At 38.8% G+C, this 21,187-nt stretch overlaps 1 protein-coding gene across 3 annotated transcripts in view; it reads right to left on the bottom strand.

The window, feature by feature from the left end:
• The window catches only part of ANKRD12 (ankyrin repeat domain 12), a 131,115-nt gene extending 111,337 nt beyond the window's left edge, over positions 1-19,778 (bottom strand). For 2 of the 3 annotated variants that reach the window (XM_032875746.1, XM_032875748.1), the window contains exon 1: positions 19,564-19,670. The gene's annotated coding sequence lies outside the window, so the exon portion shown is untranslated. Of the gene's footprint in view, positions 1-19,563; positions 19,671-19,694 lie in introns of those variants that run through there. The other variant, XM_032875747.1, reaches the window with a different exon arrangement.
• Between the last annotated feature and the right edge of the window lie 1,409 nt (positions 19,779-21,187).

Raw genomic sequence — 21,187 nt, 5'->3', positions numbered from 1 at the left:
TCGGCTCAGGTTGTGATCCCAGGGTCCTGAAATCGAGCCCCACATCGGGCTCTCTGCTCAGCGGGAAGCCTGCTTCCCCCTCTCTCTCTGCCTGCCTCTTTGCCCACTTGTGATCTCTGTCAAACAAATAAATAAGATCTTAAAAAAAAAAAAAAAAAGAATTCCCTCCTGTTCTATTTTGTGGAAGAGTTTGAGAAGAATTGGTACTAACTTATTTGGATGTTTGGTAAAATTCACCAGTGAAGCCATCTGTTTACAAGCTGACTTACCTTCCACCTATTTTGCCTACACCCCACTTCCCACCTCTGGCAACCAGCAATATGTTCTCTGCATCTATGAGCTCTGTGTTTTTGTTCTGTTTTAAATTTCACATGTGAGATCATATGAGATATTTGTCTTTCTCTGACTTATTTCACTTAGTGCAATGCCCTCAAGGTCATGTTGCTGCAAATGGCAAGACTTCATTCTTTTAAGGGCTGAATAATATTTCATTGTATACACATACATCTTCATTAGTTATCAATGGACACTTAGGTTGTTTTTGTTTCTTGGCTATTGCAAATAATGCTGCAATAAACATGGAAGTGCATAAATCTTTTTGAGTTAGTGTTTTCACTTTCTTTGGAAAGATACCTAGAACTGAATCGCTGAATCATACAGTAGCTTTCTTTTTAATTTTTTGAGGACTCTCTAGGGTGTTTCCCATAGTGATTGCACCCGTTTACACCCCCATCAACACTGCACAAGGATTCCCTTTTCTCTACATCCTCAATCACTTGTTATTTCTTCTAAGCGTATGGTTCTGTGGCATTAAGTATATTCACACTGTTGTGCAAGCATCACCACCATTCATCTTCAGAACTTTTTCATGCTCCAACTGAAGCTCTATACCTACTGAACAATAACTCCTCATTTCCACTTTTCCCAGCCACTGGTAACCACCACTTTACTTTCTGTCTCCATAAATTTAACTGCCTACATACCATGTATAAATGAAATTTTATAGTATTTGTTTTTTTATGACCAGCTTATTTCACTCTGCATGTCTTCAAAGTTCACCCATCTTACAGCATGTGTCAGAATTTCCTTCCTTTCAAAGGCTGAACTAATACTCTATCCACTGCATGTATATACCACAATTAGTTTATCCATTTATCCACTGACGGACACTGAAGTGGTCTCCACATCTTGAATACTGTGAATAATGCTATGAACACAGGTGCCCAGACTGTACAACATACTACCAAAAATACATTTTTATGCTTGCATTTTCCTTATGAATCATTCCTTTTCTTTTAGGCTTAAACTGTCTCTGCTTCAAGATCAGAAAATATACTCACTGCTATTTCCTTTAACTTCTTTTGACATTTAACTCTTCCCATCTACCTGTAATGCCAATTTTTAATCTCATTCTTACTCCCTTATGTACCCAAACCTGTCTTCTAGTCTGGGTTTCTAGTCTGTTTCAGTACTTGGTCTTTCCATACTTGTACCAATATTCTATAGTTTTGGTTTTTGTTTTTTGCATTTGAGTATTTTATTTTTTATACTTTTTTGTACAGCTTTATAATAAATTTTGGTCCATCATCTTTTGCCAAATTACCTTTCCAATTCTCACCAAATAAATTTTAGAATAATTTGGCAAGTTAAAAATGTTGATATTTGGGTCAAAGAAATAAACATAAAAATTAAGCCACAGAAATACTAGAGGGGTGCTTGGGTGGTGCAGTCAGTTAAGCCTCTGACTCCTGGTTTCGGCCCAGGTTGTGATCTTAGAGTCACAAGATGGAGACCTATACGGTTCCAGACTCAGTGTGGAGTCTGCTTGAGATTATCTCTCCCTCTCCTTCTGTCCCTCCTGCTTGTGCTCATGCTCTCTTTTCTGCTAATAAATAAATAAATCTTAAAAAAAAAATACTCGAAAAATTTAAGACAGGTAGGCTTTTCTAAAATGTGATATAAGAGATGAAAGTCATTTTGTTAGAAATCCTAAATAAGACCTGTAAACTAGAAATGCGAATATCACAAAAATCAGACAACAAATGAAAACATTTCCAACACAAATGGAAAAGGACTAATAAAGAGTTTTAAACAAATCACTTGAAAACAGACAACTTAGCCCCAAAAAACAAAACAAAAAACAAACAGAAGACACAAAGAGGCAGTTTAAAGAATAAGAAAACATATAGAAGTATTCAAATCCATTTCATAATTTTAAAACTATAAAATAATGAGATACCTTTTCACTAAAAAGACTTGATAAAGACTAAAGCTGTGCTGGCAAGGGTTCAGGGAAACCTGAATACTCATACACTGCTGATGGTGATGAAACTGGGATAACCTCTTTGGAAAGGAATTTGGTTGAGTCATTAAAATACAAATGCAGTCTTCTGTCTTAATAATTCAACTTTTAGTAATTTATCCTACATGTGTGCTACACAAATATGCGAAGGTTATAAAAAAAGACATCTGGGACACCTGGGTGGCTCAATCAGTTAAGTGTCTGACTTTTCATTAAGGCTCAGATCACGATCTCAGGGTAGTGAGATCAAGCCCCACTTGGGGCTTGGAGTGGGCTCGGAGTCTGCTTGTCCCTCTCTCTCTGCTCCTCTCCTGCCACTCAAGTGCTCTCTCTCTCTCTCTCTCTCAAGTAAATAAACAAAATCTTAAATTAAAAAAAAAAAAAAAAGACGTCCACTGAAATATTACTTGTATGTCCTGAACATGGTGGGCGGGGGCGGGGGGGGGGGGGGGAGTCGTCCTAAATGGCCATTTACAAAAATCTGGTTAAACAAAGTATAGTACACGTTTTATGCTGAAAATTGTGCAAATAGAACAAGCTCTTTTTAAAAAAGGGTACTTATTTTTCTTGACATCTCCTCTTCTGTAGAACTTGTAAATGTTGGGAATGCCTCAGGACTAGATCCTAGACCCTTTTTCTTCTTTCTTTTAAAAAAATTTTTTAAATTTTTTATTGACATATAATGTATTATTAGCCCTAGGGGTACAGGTCTGTGAATCGCCAGGTTTACACAATTCACAGCACCTAGACCCTTTTCTATTCTCTTAACACACTCCCTAAATGACCTAATCTAGATTCATGGCTTTAAGTATCACTAAATGCCAAGGACGTCTAACTCTGTACCTTTAATTCTTATCTAAAACTCTATATTTGTATATCCAACTGTCTGTTTGACATCTTCACATAAATGTCTAACATGCATATGAAAACAAATAGGACTACAGAGAATTCTTTATTTTTCCTGTCAAATTTTCTCCTCCACACCCCCATCCATCTTCTCCATTTCAAGAAATGGCATCACCATCTACCCATCATTTAAGTCAAAAATCCAGAAAGGTTGACTCCATCTCTACTACATATCCCAAATTAAATCCATGTCCTTTAATCTTGATTGCTACCCATCCCAAGTTACTATTATCATTTGAACAGGCTAACTACAAAAACTTCACAAATAACTTCCATTGCTTTTACTCTTACCCCACTTCTTCCTTCCTCCTCTCTTTCTTGCTCTCACCCCTATATGTACCTTCTACAGGCAGCAGAGGGATCTTTTGAAACTACAAATTGGATGAAACCACTGCCCTGCTTAAATTTTTTTACTGACTTTCCACTGAACTTGAATAAAATCTAAACTCAAACTAAACTATGTACGCTATATGGAGAATTATGGAACAATTTTTTAGGCATTCAAAATCCTCAAAGACATAAGACAAGATTGATAATATGAAGTAAGATTAAACAGAAGAAAGAAGAAATACAAAGGGGCGCCTGGGTGGCTCAGTGGGTTAAGCCTTTGCCTTCAGCTCAGGTCATGATCCCAGGGTCCTGGGATCTAGCCCCACATCTGGCTCTCTGCTTAGCAGGGAGCCTGCTTCCCCTTCCCTCTCTGCCTGCCTCTCTGCCTACTTGTGATCTCTCTCTCTGTCAAATAAATAAATAAAACCTTAAAAAAAAAGAAGAAATACAGAGTAGAAAAGTATAATGGCTGAAATAAAGAACTTCACAAATTTGATAAATGATAGAATGGATAAGCCAAAGAATTAATGAGCCAGAAGATCAGGTAGAAGATAGTTGCAGAAGGCATAAAGAGGGGATTAAAAAAAAAAAAAAAAAAACAAGCAAATAAAAAAAGGGAAAATATTAAAATTAAGAGATAAAGAAATTAGAAGCAGCAGAATCCATATAATAAAATTCACAGAAAGAAAAAATGGAGAAAACAAAATATTTGAAAAAATGACCAATAATTTTTCAGAATTGAGAAGATGAAAGACCTCAGATTAAAGTTTCTGGAATACATCCTGGCACAGAGATTTCTGAATAAGTATTGGCTGAATGAATGAAGGAAATAAGACAGAAAAGTAATTATACTCAGACACATTATAAATTGGAAAAGACAAAAATCTCAAAATCTTCTAGGGAAGAAGGACAGGTCATGTTGAAAGGAAAAGAAATCAAATGGATATCAGAACTTACAAAAAGCAGCACTAGCAGCAAAAAAGATAATGCGGTAATATCTGTAATTAAACTAATCTATTATTTAAAAGTGAGGGTTACCTAAAGATATTTTCAGGCATAAAAAGCCTTAGAATGTTTACATACAAATACCCTGTTGAAACTGCTTTCATATAGGCACTCAAATAGGAAGTGAAATAAATCTGTGAGGACACTACATGATATACGTAAGAGTGAGTAAATAATTAATAAAGCATATTTTATATAAAAAGTAAGAAAAAGGATGGATGGATGCTTGGAAAAAAACCCAGCAAGCCCGATCTAAAATTCAACACAACATCAACATGGCTACTGGGAAACTGGCGGTGGAGGATGGGATGAAGACCGGAGGACAGTGAGAAAGCAATTAAAGTACTTGTCTTAAAATTTAAAAAAAAAGTACTTGTCTTGTTTGGAGGGAAGATACATCACACACACACACATATATTCAGGATTAAAAAACTGTAGAAAATAACTAGAAGTTTAGTAAACAGAATGTAAATACTTTCCAATGTGTAATTATAATAAATGAAAATGGATTAAACTCATTAATCAAAACGATAAAAATCTCTGCAGCTAGATAAAAGATTCAGCAATATACTAAGAGAAACCATGAAAGGGTACCTAAAAGGTTAAAAATAAAGACAGGAAAAATAAACCCAGGCAGGTAGTTAGACTTTGTTTCTTTGTTGTTTGTTTACCCCACTCATGAATTCAGACCTTTCCAGGTCTGGGCTCGGCTCCCTGCCACTCCTGGGCCTTTGAATTCCACCACTGCATTAAAGCTCACAGGTTGAGGAATATCTGTTTCCTTTATAGGAAAGGGCTTCACTTTCTGTTTTCTATTATGATGATGAGTCTTGTTTCCACTTCAGGCACCTGCAGATTCCTCTTTCTAGCTTTTAAACTCCGCTGTGTACTTTTTATTGTTTTATTTTTATCTAGCATTTCCACATATTTGAAAAAGGCAGCTTCCCCAGTCTACCATTTTGTCTAGAAGTCCCTAAAACATTCACTTTAGACTAAATACAACTGAAAAACAAAATTAAAGTTACTTAAATTCTCCACCTATATTATAAAATGATAAAACTCAACTGATAAAGATATGGAAAGTAATTAAATGATATCTTAGCAGTCGCTGGCACATATAAAATATTCAAATACTGCCCTCTAAGTCCACCACTAATTTTACATTCAAAGAAAAGATAGGACCATAACCAAGGAATAAAAATTCCATTTTTCTTGTTTCAGATTTCCCTGGGTTGCAGCTGTTCTGGGGGTGAAAATGCTTCCTTCAAAATTGTTTAAAAAAAAAAAAAGGCATCTAGTAAAGGATCAAATTATAGCAACAGAATTAAATGATCCTTAAGAGTCATTCAGTTAGGAAACTTACAATTCCACTGTCCATGATTTCATCTTGGAACTTGAAATCCAAGACTCTATTCTGAGACCTACCACTGACTTTTTGGTTGACCTTCATCATGTCTCACAGTATTTCTGTTTCTTTTTGAAAGTAATGTTAGGCTAGATGACAATGCAGATCTCCTATCCTTTCAAAATTCCGATTCCGGAATAAGAGATTTAGAATAATTGCACTCCAAATTCTACTTTTCTATGAATGCAAAAATGATAGTTTAAATTATTAAAAAATTATGACATCCTTATTTCTGCCTTCCCCCCATGCAAAAAAGTGTAAACCATTACACATAAATCCTAGGTTATTTCCTACTTAAAGACCATACGGCTTAATTCCCTCACATTTCAAAAGTGGTTCTAAGGGATGCCTGAGTGGTTCAGTCAGTTGAGGGTCTGCCTTCAGCTCAAGGGTCCTCAGATCGGATCGAGTCCTCCTCAGGTTCCTTTCTCAAAGGGGAGCCCCACTTCTCCCCCTGCCTGCTGCTCTCCCTGTTGTGCGCTCTCTCAATGTGACCAAAAAAAAAAAAAAAAAAAAAAGTGGTTCTAAAAGAAGTGGAAAAGGCCTCACAATAAATGACATGTTTCTGAGATATTAACTGGACTTTCCTCCCCTTGACTACTTAAACCATTCAAGAGAGAATGCAGTCTATGAAAGGAGATTGTGCACTCTTTATCATACCAATGGCTGACTTTCACCATAATATTTTCTGGCAGCTATTCCGTAACATTTTCCCACAAGAATATGACGGTTGTATTCCACACCAAGAAATAAGTATCATAAACATGACAAATTTAACCAACAGCATGCAAAAGATGAAGACAAACATCCACAACCTTTTAAATAAACTCTCCTCAACAGTGTCCTTAAAACAATGTTCTTAAAAGCCCTTAAGGAAAGTCTGTGGTCTATTTTATAGTTTTATAATAACTTTTATATTAACTTTACTAATTATATAATCTAAAAAAAATAAAAATTAAAAAAAAATAGGTCAACTTCTACTTGGTTTGCTCTGGAGAACTATACTGTTCTAGGGGAAAGTATAATGAGATGACAGGTGAGAGAGTGCCTCAGACAAAGAAGAGGGAAAGTAAAGGCACTTTCATGTGTTTTATGTTTTCTAACCCAGCCACCAGAATAGGAAAGGAAATAAAAGACTCAGGACAGAAGCTCAATCCAGTAAGTATAGCCTTTTGGGCTGGTGCTGCTAAGTATTGTATCTTTCAGGAATCTAACCATGCCAGGTAATTCAGAACACTATTCAAAGTAAATATAATGATCAATTTGGTTTAGCTGTATTTGTGTATTACTTTCAAAATTTCACTAAAGTAAACCTATGACACAAAACAGAATAATATTTAAATAAGCCAACTGCCTGAAATATAAACAACCAATATCTACTAATACTAGCCAAGCTTAAGGCAAAACATATTAGGAGAAATTTAGCAAAATAAGTACTAGAAGACCTGAGTTCTTATTTTCACTCTAAGTAAACTCTGGGTCTCAGTTTTCTCATTTTAAAATGAAGTCCATTCCAGCTCTAAAATCCTATCACTCTTTATCTCCCCCAACTCTTCTCCCAATATAGACAGATGGTGAAAAGTATGTCCAATAAGCACTGGTCTAAAAGAACGGATTCCCCTTACAGCTCAAAAAATTCATACTGGATGCTAAACTATTTAACTATGGATATTTCCTTTAGCTATCATACCCCAGTTTGCTCATGCAATTTTTTTTTTAAAGATTTTATTTATTTGACAGAGAGTGCGAATAGGCAGAGGGTGGGGCAGAGGGGAAGGGAGAAGCAGATTCCCCGCTGAGCACAGGGAACCCAGATGCCAATGCGATGCGGGGCTTGATCCCAGGACCCTGGGAAGATGACCTGAGTTGAAGGTAGATGCTTAACTGACTGAACCACCCAAGTGCCCCACTCATGCAGTTTTAATGACTTAATATTTCCTAAGCATCTTTATGCTAAGCAATGGAACTAAAGATAAGACACAATTCTAGCCTAAAGGAAATTTACTGTTTTTAAGGGGTAAAAGACAAGTTAATTACTATATGGAACAAAAAATGTTACAAAAATAAGGCAGCACTACCACAAAGAGATCACCCAATTCAGATGCATGTATATGGGGGTGTGCTTGGGGAAGTTCAAGAAGAGGTAAGACTAAGATAGTCCTGAGGATGACCACCAGGCAGGTAGATAGGGACAGGGCTGCAGATGGAGAAGGATACACATGTGCACATTCCCACACGAGAAAGCAGGCCACTCTGAAAGGATAGAAAACTTGAAAGCACAGTGGGTAGAAAATGAATCTAAAGAAAGTAGGAAGGGATCACATCATGAAGTGCCTTTTGATTGTGTTGTTCGATCTTAATGATGACAAAAAGCACTTTAAGACTTTCAGGGGCGCCTTCGAGGCTCAGTTGGTTGAGCAACTGCCTTCAGCTCAAGTCATGATCCTGGAGTCCCAGAATCCAGTCCTGCTGCGGGCTCCCTGCTCAGTGGAGAGGCTGCTTCTCCCTCTGACCCTCCCCCCTCTCATGCTCTCTCTCTCTCTCATTCTCAAATTAATGAATAAAATCTTAAAAACAAAAGACTCTTAAAAAGGTAGTGACATAATTTAAGTAGTGTTTAGAAAGGTGTTGCTAGTGAAACTCTGGAAGACAGGCTAAAGAGAAATCAGATGAGAGACAAGTAGACCACTTAAAGTATAATCAGATTGTGAGATAGGGAGAATTGTAAACAAGGGCAAAGAGGTTTAGAGTTTCTGGCTCCAGCAACAGGAAAGTTGCTGAAAGTAATTTAAAATACAACAATTCGAGGGGCACCTGGGTGGCTCAGTTGGTTGGGCATCCTACTCTTGATTTGGGCTCCTGTCATGATCTCAGGGTTGGGGGAATGAACCCCACATCCCGCAGTGGGGCAGTGTGCAACATGCTCAGTGAGGAGTCTATCTGAGATTCTCTCCCTCTCCCCCTCCCCTCCCCCTCCCGACACATGTGTGCATGCTCTCTTTCAAATAAATCTTTTTTTTTTTAAACAATTTTATTTATTTATTTGACAGCAAGAGAGACAGCAAGAGAGAGAACACAAGCAGGGGGAGTGGGAGGGAGAGAAGCAAGTTTCCCACTGAGCAGGGAGCCCGATGCAGGGCACGGCTCAATCCCAGGACCCTGGGATAATGACCTGAGCCAAAGGGAGATGCTTAACAACTGAGCCACCCAGGCACCCTTCAAATAAATAAATCTTTAAAAAAAGAAAATAATTTATGAGACTGATGTGCTGCCTACTGCGCTAAGGAGGCACCTAAAAGAGAATAATTTAAAAGAAGCAATTAGCAGGGGCGCCTGGGTGGCTCAGTGGGTTGAGCCGCTGCCTTCAGCTCAGGTCATGATCTCAGGGTCCGGGGATTGAGTCCCGCATCGGGTTCTCTGCTCAGTGGGGAGCCTGCTTCCCTCTCTCTCTCTCTGGCTGCCTCTCTACCTACTTCTGATCTCTACCTGTCAAATAAATAAATAAAATCTTAAAAAAAAAAAAAGAAGCAATTAGCATTTGTCTATTGTATTTATCTCCTAACAGTAGCAACTAAATAACATCTCAAATTTTTAAAAAACAAAATTCTCACTACTTTATTAGACCATATTTACAAAAGAGATTAGTGGTAAAAAGATGTTTCTTGACACTGTCAAACAATGGACCATACAGGACCACATTCTAACAATAAATTTAGGCTTTTAAAGAAATACAGGCAGTTGTGTCTACAATGATCTATTTGTCCTGGGTATCTAATACATCTATATGCACACTTATTTCCAGAATTGTGAAGGTGTATTATATAAAATACTTATCTGCAACTGAGAGAGGGGGCATAAATGACTTCTAAAGTTTGAAGATTCTAAAAACAAGCTGCTGAGTTACTGACCTCTTTCTAGCACGACATGGTTCTAAATTGTGCGACTTTTATAGACCAGCAGAGGGCTGCAATAGCTCAGAGAAAATGGTTAGGCGTAGTTTTCCTTGCACCGCTGGCACTGGGACCTGAAAAAATTACCAATGGCTAAAGCAGAAATCTAATAGAATCTATGTATTCGCTTCACTGTCAACAGATTCTAAAAGGGGTCAGGAGTAATTTCCCAAATCCTGAAAACTAGAAATACTCATTATTAAGCTTTCTGCCACCAGCTCCTTTCTCTTCTGTCAAAATGATAAAGTGTCTGGAGGCCAAGTAAAATCTTACCACCATACAGTAACTAGGAGGAAAAAAGTCAATCAAAATGATTAGCAAATCATCACTTCCTTTTAGACCCACAACTCCACACAGCTCCTATCAGAGTAACCTTCCTAAAAACTGTTACATTGTTAGGTTATTCTTATACCTACTCTACCAATTCTGTTCTGCATATAGTACAGTGTTGAAACCTAACTTTCCCTTGCCTAGATTTTAAGGTAGATTTTTACCTCACGTATACAATATTATTTTCAACTCCCTTTCAGACCACTCCTACTCCATATTATACAATATACAATAAAGTTAGGATGAAAAGAGGTCACTGAAGTGAACTTTGAAAAAAAGAAACAAAATTACATAGGTCTAGAGAAAGGGAAATACCACAGTTGGGAAGTTTGTACAAAGGGAAATAGGAATTCCCCCCAGGGAGTAAGGAAATGGATCTAGGAAAAGTACACCAGGGGCTTCCACTGAATTTGTAATGTTTATTCTTAAGCTGGTGATAGGTACCCGGGAAGTTCATTATGCTCCTTCCTGTACCTTTTATATTATTTGAAATACTTCAAAATAAAAAGGTTTTCGTATTTTTTTAAAAGATTTTATTTATTTACTTGACAGACAGAGATCACAGGTAGGCAGAGAAGCAGGCAGAGAGAGGGGGGAGGAAGCAGAATCCCTGCCGAGAAGAGATCCCGCTGCGGGGCTCGATCCCAAGACTCTGGGATCATGATCTGAGCTGAAGGCAGAGTCTTTAACCCACTGAGCCACCCAGGCACCCAAGGTTTTGGTATTTTAACTTTGCCCCCTTCTCCTGCCCCTCAAAAGACAAGCAGCTGAATCTGGTGCCATTCTAAATACTCCTTATAGTTTAATCCCAAGTAATGCCCTAACTCACTTTAACAGCTTTCTTTTAAAATAACAGGGCCTATACTTTACCTTCAAATGGAAGGATTTTTAATTGTTTAGATAATCTGGTATACTTTTAACACTGGTACAGAAAAATGTCAGCGATTTAGGATAAAGTTCATGGCATTAAAAAAAAAAAAAAAAGATTCCCAGAATCACTGCCTTAATAATCATAAACTTGTGATCCTCAAACTCATCTTGATCTATACCCAAACTCTTTATGCAGTTGAGAAACTGCTGAAATTAGTACCTTATGAGAGAGCAATACCAGTGGAAGTATTAAATTATTTCTAATCTACATACCACACTATTCTTACCCAGACCCAACTATAGCATTGGTTGTAACACTGCTTCACACTAGAGCCAAAATTTATAGCTTTCATATGACTCCACACCAGGGTTGAATTGTTTGGGCTTTATTTCAATACTTATATGCTAACCCACTTTTTCTGTAACCTGCATACTGACCAATAACCTACTTACTCTAGTACACACAAGAATTCACGATAAGTGCATATTTCAGGGCATTTAAAACAAAACATGCTCTAAATAGGCTTAGGGAGGTATATGTACATATTACTGGTAGTTTTTTTTTGGCCACAGCAATTTAGAATTATAAACTGGTTCCTTACCAAAGTATACTGAAGAGAGTGTTAAGGAGAAATATGGTAATGGGGGAACCTGAACAAGTAAATTCAATATATTAAAATAACTGTAAGAAAGTAACAAGAAAAGGGTAGTATTGTGAAAACTCCAATCCCCATGGGATGTGATGAAATTCAGATATATAATACTGAACAAGATAGACATGATCTATGTCCTTGCAGGGTTTACCACGTTCCTTTCTGCAACAACCAGAAAGCAATTTAGATGTTTGAGAATAATACTGCCCTGGAGTGCCTAGGTGGCTCAGTCGATTAGGTGTCCGACTCTTGATTTCTACTCAGGTTATGATCTCAGGGTTGTAGGATCAAGTCCCACATCCGACTCTATGCTTAGGGGGTGTCTGCTTGTCCTTCTTTCTCTGCTCTTCCCCCTCTCGTGCTGCCCAACCCCCTCAAATAAATAAAATGTTTAAAAAAAAAAAAAAAGAATACCGTCCTCCTATTTCACATGTCTATTTTTTGTTCATTGAGTATAAACACCTAAAAAAGACAGAGACCATAATACTGTCTTTGCATGTATTTTCCCAAACACCTGCCTCAACAATAAGGTCAATGCTTTCATAGAAACATTTATTTAAAATTTGTTAATGATGAAATACTTAAAACCTTCTTTATTATATTCATAATATTTGTTCAACTTGATGATTCAGAAGTAAAAAGATAAAAATTCTAGTTACTTTCAAATTCAATAAACTATCACACTATCACACTGGATCATTCAAGCCCTTTCACTCTTTGTAACAATCCATAATCCATAACACAAAATAACTAATTTTCCCTAAAAGCGTAAACATGTATCTATCATTTTATCCTTTTTTCCAACTTCTTTGAAGGTGTAGTTTTGTGAGGGAAAAATACAGCCATAGATTTCAATGAAATCTCATGTCTAAAATGGGAATAAGATAAAGGTGCCTGGCTGTCTCAGTAGGTAGAGCATGTGACTCTTGAACTCCGGGTCTTGAGTTCAAGCCCCCTGTTGAACACAGAAATTAAAAATAATATATATATATATATATATATATATATATATATATATATGGGAATAAAGTAAACTTCACAAGATCACTGTATAAGTAGTGAATGAAAAGTTATGTGGAGAGCCTATAACCAATCATAGAACACTTGTCATTTACACCTGTACCAGTCAATAGGCACTTCATAATGAACATAACTTAAATATGAGATTCCAGTTTTCCCCTATGCTCAAAGGATTCTCACTGTTTTCTGCTACTACTTCTCTAACATCTGAGTTCACAAAAATTATAGGCAGGAAAAATTCTTGGACTGGGATGTGGAGACATAATAAAAGGGCCTAAAGAGTTATCATCTCAATAAGGTAACTTTAGAGAGAGCCAGTTTCTTCTGGGTTTGCCAAAAGGCTGTAAAATACAAGTTCTGATTCAAATGATAAATTAGAAAAAATTATTATAATATATAGGAGATTAACAATCTCTAATGTACAAAGACTATTGGGGGGTGTTGGAGAATTGTTAACCCTTTTATTACACAGTTTTTTATTTTAATAATAAGCATGTATTATTTTTGTAATTTAAAAACACAATAAAAGTGTTTTTGAAATTGTTTAAATTCTTGATTGCCATTCCCAGAAGTTTCCAATAAGGAAATAAGGAGAGGAAAAATCACCAAAGGATATGAAGTGTCAATTCACAGAAAATGCAAATGACAATTTCCTGATATATTAGCTAATAATCCAAATTCCTGCACCTAAAATCAATACTCAAACCATAATTAACGACAAAAGCCTTGACATAGAAAATAAAAGTGCTATTACTTAAATCTAGTAAAACGATTTTAAGCTGTCAACCAACAACAGATAGGTATAGATTTTTTCCACTGGGTGTTTGCAAAAGCAAAGGAACACTAGTGTCTGAAGGGGAAGGAGGAGCCAGCAAGGAGGAAAAAGGACAAAAGAAAGGAAGAATGAGTAAGCCAATTTGCTGTCAAACATTCCTGTTTACTTTCAATGATATGAGGACAAACAGAAACTTAGTCAAGAGGTACTTTTTTGTCCTGTTCAACGCAACTTAAAGAGAACATTCACCTTTATTCTTGGGATGAACATTGGAAGACAGGGATAATTTCTGAAGGTCGAATAACTACCACTGGATGATCCACCTCAACATAAATCTATGAAGAAAAATCTCTCTTAAAGTAACAAACTTACATTTATACAGCACTTGTAAATTTCAAGTTAGTTCATGAGTACTAGTATCTGAAGCTGGAGATGCCTTTTTGAAGTATTTTCAAAACTAGATATGTAAAGTATCTACTCTCATCATGGATTAAAATAACATATATGAAAGTATCTAACAGTACCTTAAGTACAGAAGCTCAATAAAATTAAACTTGATCACCAAGTAGCTTTCAAATACTTAAAATTAAACTCTGGTAAAAAGGACTTACTTTAACTTGGAGGTTGCAAGACTTTAGACTCCAGAACAACAGAATGTAACAAGGTTTTCTTCCACCTTATAATATTTTTGTTCAAATTAACGTAAGAAACATTCTGTAAAATTTTAATTTTCTCCTCTGTCTTTAACATCATTATCAATCACCACTAATTAGTACAGTGGTATAAAGAGTGTTTTTAGTATTTACATCTACCCTGTTTAAGTTTCAGAAGAGGTATAACAAAATAGAAAGAAAGCTGTGTACAACGTGCCTTTGATAGAAAAGGATAAAAATATGTGTTTTTTCCTCTTCCTTTAGATTTGCAAACACTTCTCTTTCTCGAGTGAATTTCAAGAGTCCACCATTTTGCCAAGGAATTTTAACCTGGATCCTACCCATGGTTCAACACCATCAGGTTAGCTGATGTTTTGCTGATCTCAGAGTAGCTGTGAAATTCAAGGGATCTGATGTAAGAAGTACTTCATGAACTGGGGCGCCTCGGTAGCTCAGTCAGTTAAGCATCTGGATTTCAGCTCAGATCATGATCTCAGGGTCCTGGGATCCAGCCCCACACTGGGCTCCCCACTCAGCAGGGAGTCTGCTTGAGGATTTCCTTTCCACCCTCCATCTCCCCTCTTTCATGCTTGTGCATACTCTCTCAAATAAATAAATTTTTTAAAAAATTCTTCATGAACTACACAGCACCGTAATTCTTATATACTATTTATTATCTTATAACCTGAGTCAATACAGCTATTTCTAGGAAGTGAGAACCACACATGCATGGTTTTCATTCTCTATTAGAAACAGGAGTCAGACAAAACTCCTATGTAGGAGGAAGAATAATCCGAGAAGCTATAAGATTCTCTCACATCTCTTTCAAGTAACAAAGTAGCTTTAAAAATATGATATGTGGAAGTACCTGGCTGGTTCCATAAGTAAAGCATGTGACTCAATCTTGGGGTTTAAGTTCAAGCCCCATATTGGATATAGACAGTATTTAATTCAAAAAATTTTTTAAAAATCTTTAAAAAAGTAGAGAAAGTATATTATTTATAACTAATATTAGAGATACTTCCTCCAGTTATGGCCTAAATACAAACCAAAAGCCAGAAAAGTAAAACTACTACATATTTTGAAACAATTTTAGTGCAATAAGCAAATATTAAGGGATCGGCTAAAGAGGAGACAATACTTAAGATGCCAAAGAAGTTACTCCACCTTATTACTTGCAGCTTCATGTTTACCTCTTCTACTTATCTCAATCTGGAAGCATTTCTGTATTTAAACTTAATTTTCTAAGAATTTCAGAGTTTGAATTTCTTAGAATTTTGGAGGGTCTCATTAATTAGAAAATCTAGTCTTAGATGCTATTTATCTAAACTGGACAAATTTACTATAAAAGTAAATTACTTATAAAAGTCCTAAATGAGTTTGGTTAAGTGATCTTTATTTCTCCAGTCACCAACATCAAGATGGAGTTTGTTAAAATCACTTCTTGTAATGTTAACAACTGTAGTCCTTCTGTAGCTGATGAAATTAATTTGCTTCTGACAACTAACATTAAAAAAAAAAAACAATAGTTATCTCAACATCTCAGAAAAGGCTTACTTATTGCCTACCTTCCAAGATTTTTATAAGGTGTCTACTTTTTTTTTTTTGGTTTTTTGACCAACACAGTAGAAGGCAGAGCTGGCCCCTAGACATTTTCACAAAGTCTGAAATTAAAGAAACACTGCCTTAAAACTTTTCAAAATCAGCTAAACACTTAATTAGAGGCAGAGCACAGACAAATGGTTAAGAACAATAGTGGGAATAATACAGTCTTGTCACTTTTTTTTAGGTCTGTGAATATCTACACATGGTATAACAGTTCAAAGCCTCATTTTCCTCAGCCATATGTTAGAATAATAATAGTATCTATTTAACAGGGTTATTCTGAAAATTATCTTAAATATTTTAAACTTTGAACACAGATACATTCATATTCCAAGTGCTCAATGAATGTTAATCATAATTTTTAGCTTCAAGATTACAAATACTCTACATAAAACTATAATAAACAATATTTATGTGTTTGTTTCCAGTATCAATTTAAAGCACCAGAAGAAAAGGTCTTTAAACATAACAGTGAAAGCCAACAAACAAAAACTGAACATTTCTATATATTTAGATGTACAAGATAACCTTAACACAAACCATTCAAAGCTGAGTTTATAAAGGAAATTATCTCCTGTTATTGCCATATGTGGAAACTAGCAACAGACAAATTAACATTGCAACTAAGATACTTTCACTATTACTTTTTAAAAGCCACTGTTAAAGAAACAGATTATGCATGCATGAGTGTAAATGAGAATGTTTCTAAATGCTATATGGAGAAACTTCATATTCTCCAGAGGAAGTCAGGCTCTAACAACTGCAATATTTAAAATGTTCATAAGAGGCTTTACTAAGATTAGAACTAAGTGGGGATCAGAAATGTATCTACAGGGAGTTATAATCTGTAAAACAGCAGGTGTTGGAAACAATAAAGCTAAGGCTAAGCAAAAACCTAGGGATCTAGACACCTTGTAACACAGTAAAACTGTATTTATTTTTTAAACATTGCCACTTTTTATATGTACAAAAGCTTACGGTATACCTGGTGCTTTCCACATGTAATCACACTTGTTCCATCCAACAACTCTGTAAATTATTTAGGAAAATTATTTTTTGTAGATTAAAAGAGTTCTGAAAGTTAATGTGATTTGTCAAGAACCACAGGAAATAATAAATCAAGATTTTTTTTTAAATCAAGAATTTAAACTGAGTCTTCTCACTTATATTTCAGTATTTTTTTTCACTACTCCATAAAGCTACTTCTTAAAGAAAGAGGTATTAGCATTTTCACAGAAAGGAAATCTCTAGGCCCAAACCACAGACTTCTTAAATAGGCTGTACTGACTTGGGTAAGTCATTTCACCTTACTAGGACTTAATTTTCTCGTGGGGGAAACGGACTAGAAAATTTGAGGACCCTTCCAGTACTCAGGAAAAATCACCATGACTGTACCTTTTATACAGCACAGGCATTTTAGAAATACATGTTAATGTCAATTCTAGCAACAAGTTCCAAGTCACAAAGTAATATGAACTCTTATTATCAATTAATCAATTTTTTCATGCCTTTCTGATAGATACGTATTCAGTATCATCAAGGTTTTATAAAGAAAGCAGCCTAAACCTCTTATGGACTATGATGGAAATAATCTCATAGATCATTCTCTTTTCAGGCTGTAATAATGCTTTTAAAACATGAGAAGGAAGAAAATTTAACTACCGTTCAACTAATGCCAACAAATTGAATATTTTATTCTTCTTCTTACTCCTTAGAATTAAGACCTCTTTCCAACAAAGTTTTTCAAATATCCACTGACGACCATTTTCTACAATCTACCTCAGAAGACTATCGCATTTTCCAACAACTTCCATAGGAAGAAAAAGGAATAAATAAGCACCTTGACAAAAACATCTTCATTTTAAATTCATTCCACTGACCAGGCACTTGTCTCCAAACAAAATTCAGTCTTTTTTTTTTTCTTTTCTTCCTGACATTATATGTCCAAGAACTAAAACCAGAGACTGAACAACATATTTTTCACCTATTAAGTTCTTTCCTCATCAGAATAACTTTAGTTCTCTCTATTCTTCCTCAAATATTCCTCATGGAATACTCAACCCTAGATTTTCACTTTCGCAGCTCTGCTTGCTCATAAAACCATACTAACAAGTATAAGATAAAGAAAATTAAAGGAATCCTGTGTTTTTTTTTTTTATTACTTTCTTCCTTCCATGAATACCACTTAACATTCAGATTTTAGTTCATTTTAACACCTTGCCTGCCTCTAAAATAGAACACATGCCCTGAATAGTTAAGCTTAACTTTAGTCAACCCGACTGCAGACCTTCCTTTAAAAGAAATTTAGTTAGTACTTGGTGTCAACTATAAAAAATCTTTAAGCAGTAAAACCTTTCTCCGCTTGCCTATAATCTCCTGAGGAAACATTCTGAGTTCTTAAATATTTTTTGCGTTTAGCCCAAATTAAAGACTTTTCCCAACAAGATTAGTTAATATAATGACTTGATCTTATACAGTCAACACTATCTCATTTTGTTTTTAAGCCACTTGGCACCAATAAAGCATATGTTCTGCCAGTTCTGAGCTAATCTCCAGGAAAGCCTTTGTATAATGACTGAAGAAACTAAAACACATCAGTGCCCGAGATTTTTAACAGCCTACTTGAGCATATGTTTTTAATAAACAGTCAATTTATTTTAAAAAAGCTATTTTACCAGTTCGCCTTCCTTCATAATTTACGCAAGCCGTTTTAAAATGAAAAAAGGAGGGCATGACTAAGAACATAGGTTCATTTCAACTTCAGGATTACAGACAATTCCAAGGCTTTACACATCACTGAATCTGCTACCCCTTTCAACCGTGTTCGCAGTTTAGCCGCGGGTGTCCGGTGGAAATTACAATATCAACGACTACACTGCTTCAAATGTTGCCTACGGTTTCAACTGGTGCAACAGTGTTAACTTCCCATCCCAAACTGTTTCTTACTGTTATTATAAAAACAGCTGTCAGCTGGGCTTCGGTAACCTCTTTGTACAACCGTTTATTCAACGCTTTGGGATCCTCGAGGATGCGTCACACCATATTACCCCTCAAAATGAGATCTAAGAACCTGACGTGCTTCAAGGGTTTACGAACACCATTCGAACGAGCACTTGCAGAACCCTGAAGAGAACCGATTGCCCAATGCGGCAAAGACAGATTACACTGACATTTAAGACAGAGCTGCAGCGTGCCGCTCTCCTTTCCCCCGAGACTACTAAAGCGGCGATTTCCCTTCTCCCTTTCAACCTCCTCTCCCCCTGACCCCGGTACCTCCAATGCTCCCTCGGGCCGGCCACAGCCGTCTCCCGCGGGCGCGCCCGCACTCCAGCTCCCGGCGGGCGGGCGGGCGCGCGCGGCAAGCTGGGCGCGCCTCCACCTCCCCCCTCTGCCCTGCCCTGCCCCGCCCCGCCCCGCCCCGCTGGGTCCAGCCGCGGCACGCCGGCGGCGCCCTCTCGGGCCTCGCACACTCGCACGCACACACTCCTCCCGGCCCCGCCATGTTCCGGGAGGCGGCGGCAGCCCAGCCCCGGGAGCGGCGGCGGGGGGTGCCCCGCCGAGTACCCCGCACCGCCCTCGCCCTGCTGGCAGCTCCCGGCCGCGCCGCGGCTCCTCGGGACTCCTGGAGGGGCGGCGGCGGGCTGGGCGAACCCGCGCCGGGGCCACTAACGGCCTGTCACTGTCAGGCCAGCGGCACCGCGGGCCTCGCCTGGCCAGGCCGGTCGGCACGAGACAGGGTGGGCAGGGCGCGTCCCCTACCTTGCTCTGGGGAGGGGGGACGGGAGCAGCGCAGAACTGAGGGGTCTCCTCCCAAGCGCCGGGGACGGGGCTCGAAACCGCGCCCCTCCTTCCTCCTCGCCTGTCGCCACGCCCCCCTCACCCTCACGGACCCGAGGCACGATCGGCGCAGGAGGGTTTACCCCCTGAATGAGTGCCTCGGTGCTGCCGTCGCTGTCGTTGTCTTCGTCGCCGCTGCAACCGCCACGAACGCCGCGGAGGCCGGGCTTGAAAACATCTCCGGTCTCCGTCCGTCTCTCACCACAGCCTCCTCGCTCCCAGGACAGCGCCGCCCAGCGATTGGCTGCGACGCAGGCACGTGACTCCGCGGGCACGGGACGGGCGGCGTGACCGACCCGCCCCCAGCGCCCGCCCGCCCCTTCCGCCGGCCCCTCCCCGCTACCGCGCCGCTCTTTCAGTTCTGTGGAGAAGCTTCCCGAGCCGCGGGGCGGAGGAGTCGGAAGGTACCAAGTGAGAGGCGGCGGGGGTGCAGGCCGGAACTCCTCTTTCGTTGCTCGCTCTCTCCCTTCCCCACCCAGGTGTCGCCGTCTCCCTCAGCCGTCACCGGCCGGAAAACAGAGGGGAATTGGGATGCGCAAGAAAGCAGCGCTGGCTCAGCTGACGCTGCGGGGCCGGAGGGCTCTGCAGTCTCTTTTTGTGGCGACCATGGCCGTGGATGTGACTAGAAACTTCTGGAAATGGCGGCGACTGCGGCGAAGAGGCTGCACACAGGGTATTCTACATACTGTTTTCGTAGGGCGGGTGGGCGAATTTGTGGGGTCGAGCCCGGGAAAATAGGTCTAAAGAGAGAAGCAGGGTATCTGTCCCCTGAATTAGCAGCTGCGAACAGCTGGCCGGGCCTGTACCGAGACGCGGGGCACGTCGCGGCCCCCTTGTCCGCGCGGTAGTGCGCTTGCGCCCTGGCGGTACAGCACCTGCACCGGATCCCCCGGGACCCGGACCTGCGGGGAGCTCGGCGGCGCCCCGACGCGCCGGCCCTCACCTGTGCCAGGTGGGGCCTCAGTGTGAGTTCGAAAGTACATTAACGTGCACCTGGCGCGGGGACATCGTCGCGAGCCCCACAATACTCTCTCCCATTCACACCTTCGAGTGACCTTTTGAGAGAAATAAGTTTCTCTACACCCTAGATAGTATTTCAGAGGAACTGCTCAAGTACTGAGAAGAGCACGTGAGGAAAATTTACGGTCTCGGCGTACCAGCAGCGGGTACTCTTATTTCTGGACGCTTTTTATTTACATCGGGGTTAGCCGGCGACAGTTTGTACGTTCCTTTACTTAACCACCAAAGGGATTACATACTCTGAGGGAAACCATCTTATTCTGACTTAACTTCTGAACGCTTTTTGTTTACATCGAGGTTAATGTGCCAGTTTGTTCATGCCTTTATCTAACCACTAAAGGGGATACATAATTGGACGGAAACCACCTCCCTCATCATTAATGATGGTCTCCAAACTACAGCACCTACTTATGACTTAATGGAGTAACAGATTTGTCTACGGTGATGTGACACTTTAGACTTGACACGAAGTTAAATCCCAACAAATTATATGAAACATAAACTTGGATTAAAGGTCACTAATTTT

The sequence above is a fragment of the Lontra canadensis genome, unplaced genomic scaffold (assembly GCF_010015895.1).
Source record: "Lontra canadensis isolate GAN:19392208 unplaced genomic scaffold, GSC_riverotter_1.0 scaffold57, whole genome shotgun sequence".
Lineage (NCBI taxonomy): Eukaryota > Metazoa > Chordata > Mammalia > Carnivora > Mustelidae > Lontra > Lontra canadensis.
Note: the sequence above shows the minus strand (reverse complement) of the source record. Positions and strands in the feature narration are given on the sequence as shown.